This window comes from Parus major, chromosome 9 (assembly GCF_001522545.3).
Source record: "Parus major isolate Abel chromosome 9, Parus_major1.1, whole genome shotgun sequence".
Taxonomy (NCBI): Eukaryota; Metazoa; Chordata; class Aves; order Passeriformes; family Paridae; genus Parus; species Parus major.
In genome coordinates this window covers 6,965,587-6,972,268 of record NC_031778.1, presented here as the reverse complement: position 1 = coordinate 6,972,268, position 6,682 = coordinate 6,965,587, and the positions used below count along the sequence as shown (strand labels likewise).

The 6,682-nt window shown below is 39.4% G+C and overlaps 1 long non-coding RNA gene across 1 annotated transcript; it reads right to left on the bottom strand.

Annotated features, from left to right (window-relative positions):
* Positions 1 to 711: 711 nt before the first annotated feature.
* LOC117244876 lies at positions 712 to 3,832 on the bottom strand. The gene is made up of 3 exons (XR_004498765.1): positions 3,754 to 3,832; positions 1,035 to 1,143; positions 712 to 934 (listed from the first exon to the last, which is right to left on the bottom strand). It is a non-coding gene; the product is annotated as an uncharacterized LOC117244876 (long non-coding RNA).
* Between the last annotated feature and the right edge of the window lie 2,850 nt (positions 3,833 to 6,682).

Below are 6,682 nucleotides of genomic sequence, written 5' to 3'. Positions count from 1 at the left end.
TGGCTGAATAAGTAGAAATGCATAAAATGAAGGGCACAGTTGTTTTCTGAAAGCCACTGTGGTAACAAAGAGTGCTTGTAAAGGACTGGAAGGGTCACTGAGCTCAGGACAAGGTGAGCCCAGGGCTGTGCTCTCTTGGCAATCCCACCCCAGGGCAGCAGCCCCTTTAGCAGCCATTCACAGTGACTGTCAAGGAAAACAGCTTTCCTTGCTAAAGCAGTGCTCCAGCAAAGGACTATTTATATGTTTTGATTGAAGACAGACAGTAAAAACAAAGAGTTAAAAGATGCTCTTTACCCAAAATCAAGGTGAAGGTTTAAGTACTTTTTGATTGCTGAAGTTGCAAGTATTGACATGCATCATTTCAGACAGGTTTTAAAAAATCATAAACCTTGTTCTGTGTGTTTTGCTTTGTATTTTATGGGAGTTATAGATATGTACCATGCACACTGCATTCCACATTCTGCACAGAAATGGCACAGCAAAAGGAAACTCAGGTCTGGCTTATTTGGTTACATGAGAAGATAAAAGAACAGCAAGAATCAAGAATCACTTGTGCTGTGCATTGATGTGGGCTAAGATGTGAACTTAGGCAAGACTCTGTGGTTCAAAAGAACATCAAGACTTTTATGCTGTCTGTGTCAAACGCCCTCCACTTTTTTTTTTACAGTTACAGAACTACTTTTGAGTCTTGAAAGTGAAATTTTATTCTACATTAGTTAGAACAAATTTTCCAGAGAAAATAGAAATATTTGAAAAGACTCTACTTCTGTACTATTATTTCCATTCCCTTTTGACTCATTTTCTATTGCAGACACTTCTAGTGTGACAATAGACTCTTCACAATCCACTGAGTCCAAGACCCTGAGAACTGTGGGACCATCTCATTGCTGCCCTCAGTCAAGCCTTGGTCTTCCTCACTCCTCAGTAGACCCTGGGAAAAACAAAGTGCTTTTCCCTGCTGTTGGGGCCACTTGATCCAGTTTACAGCAGGGAGCACAAGGCAAGCAGCCAGCCCAGCCTTTACTGCTCACCTCCAGGCCAGGAAGGGAACGTGACCCAGCTGGCTCTCACACGTGTGCAGCTTCAACAGGACCAGACACAGCCAGAGCTCCCGGAGTGAACACGGTGTCCTTGTGGCCTCTGTGTTTAAAAAGCAAGGTTTTATGAAGTGGAGGACATGAGACAGCTTTAGAAATAGAATTTCCTGATACAAAGTCTGTGTTAGTGGCAAGCTTAATAAATCTCAAGGCCCAGGAAATAATTTCCAGTCCCATGTATAAGGAAGCACGATGACAGTTTTCAAAGCTAGCTACAAAACCTGGGCACCCTGTCCACATTTCCCAGAATCACAGAATAGTGGGCTTGGGAAGGGACTTCCAGAAAACATCTTGTAAAACTTTATAGCTCAAACAGGGTCAACTGCAGCAAGTTTCTCAGTTATGTTTTGAATATCTCCCCAAATGGAATCTCCACAGCCTCTCAGGGCAACCTGTCTCATGTTCAATCACCATTCCAGTAAAAAAGTGGGTTTTTTATGTTCAGAGTTTCCTGTGTTTCTGTTTGTGCCCATTGACTCTGACTTTGTCCTTGTGCATCACTGAGCACATTTTAGCCCCATCTTCCACACATCCTTCCATCAGATATCTGCAAAAAATTATGAGGTTCCCTCCTAAGCCTTCTTTTTTCCAGGCTAACCCATGTCAGCTATCTCAGCTTCTTCTCCTATGAGAAGCTTTTTAGCCATTTGGACTTACAAAAGGACATTTGGGAAAAAAAAAAAGAAAAAAAAAAGAAAAGAAAAAAAGAATCTGGTTTGGAGACCATTCATTTTGGGTAACACTACTGAAAACATTTTGTGCTTTTCATCACAAGAACAGCTGTACAATATTTGCTGCCTCAATTCCTTCAGTGCTCCAATTAAAGATTGCATAGATCCTGGGTTGGAATGTGTGGAAATGAGAAATGCTAGGAATATAAAAGATTACCAATCCCCTTTAATTTATGCTTTCAAATGCTTAACACAGGCTATAATTGCAATTTTAATCACATGTGTTCTGTGTGTGCACTGAATACTGAGGTCTCCATGTGTCAACTAGCACCCAGTAAAACTGCAGGGATTTTTTCCACTTTAATGTATTCATGTTCACATGTAAAAAGATCCATTTTAAAGACTCTGAGAAAAAAAAAAAAAACAAAACTGACAGCTTCAACTATAACTGTCAAAAAAAAAAAAAAGTGGATATAGAATTCCAGCTTGCCTCTAATGGCAGGGTACTTTTTTGTTTTGCCTTCAAACATTTCAAAAACAACCTGCTCAAGGTGGGTGGCAAACTGCTATTTTATGCCCTATGGATAAGTGTCACAAGTGATGCCACCAGATTAGCTAAGCAGGTCTGCTGGGAAGAGCTGAAAGTGAATGCAAATAACACCAGGTTCTGGGAGAGTTTTATTCTGGATTTTACGTCTGGTTTATGTTGTCGCTTTTAGTAGGAACAAGACTTACTTTACACAGCAATTTTTGTGTTTCTTGAGGTCTTATTTTGAATGTTTAAAACCTTCAGACACCTGAAGTGCTCAGTGCTTCTTGTTTCAATTTCAAACATATTTTGTTTTATTGCAGTGTGGAGGCAATTTTGCCACCATTATTTAAATAAAATGGAAGAAATCTCAGGGTAAAACACTGTTTTCTGGAACTAAGGGCTGCAGAGGCTGATCCTAAACTGTTTCCAAACTGACATCTCACACTTGCTGTGGAAACACTGAGTTGAATACATCCATAACCTTGAAAGTGTCTCAGTGAAGTCTGGGCTTAAAATAGCAGCATCCAAAATGGAGACAAGTATTGTCAGGAATTAAGTCATGATTAGTTGGAGCAGGTCAATAGCATTTCACCATTAACTTCCCCCTTTCCTAAAACATACACAACAGCCTCACATATAAATAACATAGACCTGTCTTAAGGATAGAGCCAGGATGTAAGATTCACCCCAGCCATGGCAACGAAATTTCACTGAAGATAATGGCACTGGAAGATTGCAAATCCATTTGGGAGATCAGAATCTCATCCAGTATTTCCTGGCAAGTTTTATCTTGCCGCCCAAAATGAATAAAGAATTAAGAATTAAATCAGCTGTATAAAAACCATTTAAAATAAATCACATATTGAAAAAATTTAATCATTAAAATGGAAAAATATTATTTTAAGACATCAATAATTTATCTAGCAATATTTTCCTGCAAGTATTAACCATGAATATTTAATATGTACATGTGAGCAGTTTATAAACAGAAACAAAAGTGAAAATGTTTAAACGGTCCTGGATGTGCTGCTATAAAGAACCAAATTGAATCATATCATCAAGCCAATAGTAAATGCAACAGCTAGAAGCCTATTCTTTATGAAACTGCACTCCAGCTAGCAGAGCATGCATTTTTGTTCAAGTGCATAGTTTTATCTATGCAAAATATTTTGTAGTTTTATTCTTTCCATTTAATTTCTTTTGGAAATACTTTGAGAGCTCTCTTCTCCCCATACAAGAGGAAGAGAGAGAAATTAATAGCTCACATTTGCAATCCAAAATAACTGCTTCAACAAAATTTTGTTTCACAAAAGCATACCAGAGGCCTTTTTTCCATCCCAACAGGCAATGTCATTATCCATCCCCCCAGGCAGTGCCACCAGGCAGTAATAAAAGTATAACTGGATCAACTAACCTGACATTTAGTTTAAAATCATTTGCAAGTACTTACACAAGGTGCTTCTCACACAGGGCATCTTCAGAGGAGCTGATCTCCAGCTGGGAGCTGTATCAGAGATGATCCCACCATCTTCCTGCCTGCTCCTGGGAAATCTGTGCTGGAATAAACTCAGAACAAGTCAGCTGTGATGAGCTCTATCCAGCCCATTTCATCTCACAACAGCAGCCACATCTAGTTCTTCATTGAAATCTGCTTTCAGCACCTCTGCTACCTGAAGCTCCATTGCCACCATTGCCTCCATCCTGGTGACACTCAGCTCCTCTCCTGTTTCCTGCAAGGACTCATCATTCCTGGTGGTTCTTTACTGGTAGCCTTGCCTATCTTGGCTCCAATTTGTAATTCTCATGTGTTCCTCCCTTCCTTCCCCTCAAGGGAATAGAAAATCTCTATCAACCCCAGAGTAAATTCTTATTTACAGATAATTCTCCACTGCTGAATTTGATGGCATTTTTATCATTAGACTATCATTAGGAACTTGAGCAAAATCTTCATCTGAGTTTTATAGCAAATCAGTCTTTACATTCCTTTAACCATAACTATAGAGCTAAAGAGACAAATTTATCCAACTGCACCATCCTAAATTTTCTGTTCCTTTTAGCTCATGGCCAATCAATGTGATTCCCCCATTCCTCAGCAATGTGCCAGGGGACCCTCTCCAGTCAGGATCTGAGGGGTTGCATTAACTTTACTGCTCTGACAACTGGCTCACATGCTCACACTTCACTGCCTGGATTTCAAGATGACCCCTTGCAGTGCTGTCAGCAGACAATCCAGTGCCAAAAATCATTTGGCCCACAAAACCTCTCTGCAAACTGCTTCCTTCCTGCTTCTGGGGACTCAGAGGATGGCTTCCCAAGAGATAAAGTGAGAGTTATCTATGTCATTACTCTGTACACCACTCTTCCTGAGTGGAGGATTATGCACTCCTTGAAACACAGCTGCAAATACCACAGGTCAGGAAAGACAAAGGATGTCTCAGTTGGTGCTGATGGAGGACTGGCAGCCCAAGAAACTGTGTTGAAGCCAGGAGGATTATCTGCTGTCTTTGGGGAGAGGGAGGCTAAAGCAGAGATGTATCTGTGGTATCCTGGCAGCTGAACTTCCCACCAGCTTTACATCCTGCTAGAGGATGTGTCTGGGAGCTTCTGTCCCAAATGTTCAGACAGTTCAGCTAGAAGAGAGATTTCTTTTATGTTGCTATTATATTGCTAGAAATACTGAATTCAATTCTTTGTTCCCCTGCCTTTTCTTCTGGAGTTTAATTTCATTTCTGATTTCAGGTAAACAAGACTCATGCTCACAGGATGTGCACAAATGTGTCTGTGCCTGTCTTTTGGTGCACCTGTTCAAGCTTTCTATCTCCTAAGTTTTGAGCACACTATTTCATTCCAGCAAACACCAGAGGCATCAACTGTGAGACACAAATATTCAATGAATCAGGCTTCATGAACTCTTCTGCTCTCAAAATGACTGATTACTCTTTGGTTTGGGGTGAATGGTAGACAGGATTTTATTTTACCTGTACTGTTCTCACTGACCTTGTCATACCCATCAAGAAAAGATGGTGCCATCGTTCTTGAGAGCAGACAGGGGAGAGAGAAAAGAAGCTCTCAGCTCTTCATTTTATTGAAAGCTCAGATGCAGCAAAAATATCCAGAAGAACTCAGCTACATATCCATCTGGAATTTGAATGATCTTGGTACACATTACCAATTTATCACATGGGTTTAGACTGAGTTTCTTACAAAATCTGTATTTTTTCTACTAATCAACTAAAAATGCACAATAGCCCCTCTGGATTCTAGGACAGGATTTAAAATCAATAGATATCATAGATTATCAATAGATAAATTTTATTAGCTGGCCAACTCATTTTGGTACTCAAGAAAAGCCGAGAGACAGTGAAGAACAGCCCTTGCTTCACAAACAGAGTACTTAACCTGGGAAAAATATCTATCCTTGGAAAGTTGCTCACATGGAGCCATAGCTTATGAGGATAGAGAAGAGCACCTGTAACAAAGTACAGATATGTATGCATCCTTAATTCTGTACCAATCCAAAAAACTGAATAGAGAACACCTTTCAAAAAGACAGCCTCCCTTGTTCCCAAGACATTATTTCTGTTCAAATTATTAGTTTATAAGGCAGCCCAGAGAGAGAGAGAATTAGAGATCACAAAATAAACCAAGCAGTTTTTTTGCAGAGCTCTGAAGAGAGAAGGTGCCCAATTTTCACCTGGCTCTCACAGTGAAGATGACAGACCATGATGCTGCATTTCTCAGGATTTTAAAATCACACAGGATTTTAATTTTGCCACACACAGATGAACTCCCAAGTCTTAACACAGAGTTCTACAAACATTGTCAAATACAATCCAATAGGTTGCCTTGCTCTAATCACTTGCAATTTTGCATCAGACAAGAACTAAATAGGTGAAGAAAAACCAATGTGTAAATTCATTGGAAAAACAATTTTCACATAATAAAGCAGAATAGCAGAATGAAACTTGGGTTTTTACCTTGTACAATAAACTGTTTTGTCCAGGTTAAACCAAACTAACTATACCTCCCCATTGCCACATACATACAAATTAAGAAAAGAACTTACAATTTCTCACTGTTTTGAATAGAACAATTTTTCAGAGCTGATCACAGCAGAACACAAGGGAGACAACTAAGCCGTGCAACAAATGTAAGGCTGCACAAAAAATAGATTGCACATCCCACTGCATTGATTTCTGCATCTAATATTACTTTAATTGCTTTCATCCATATTTTCTACCTATATTTATAATTTCAGCATGTATTTTTGCTTTTTACATTTAATACATTTCTTCATTCACGCTTCACCTACATATTCATAGTACTTTACTTTTCAGACTGTTTTAAAATGATCTCCCTGTCCTGTGCTGTCATCTCTC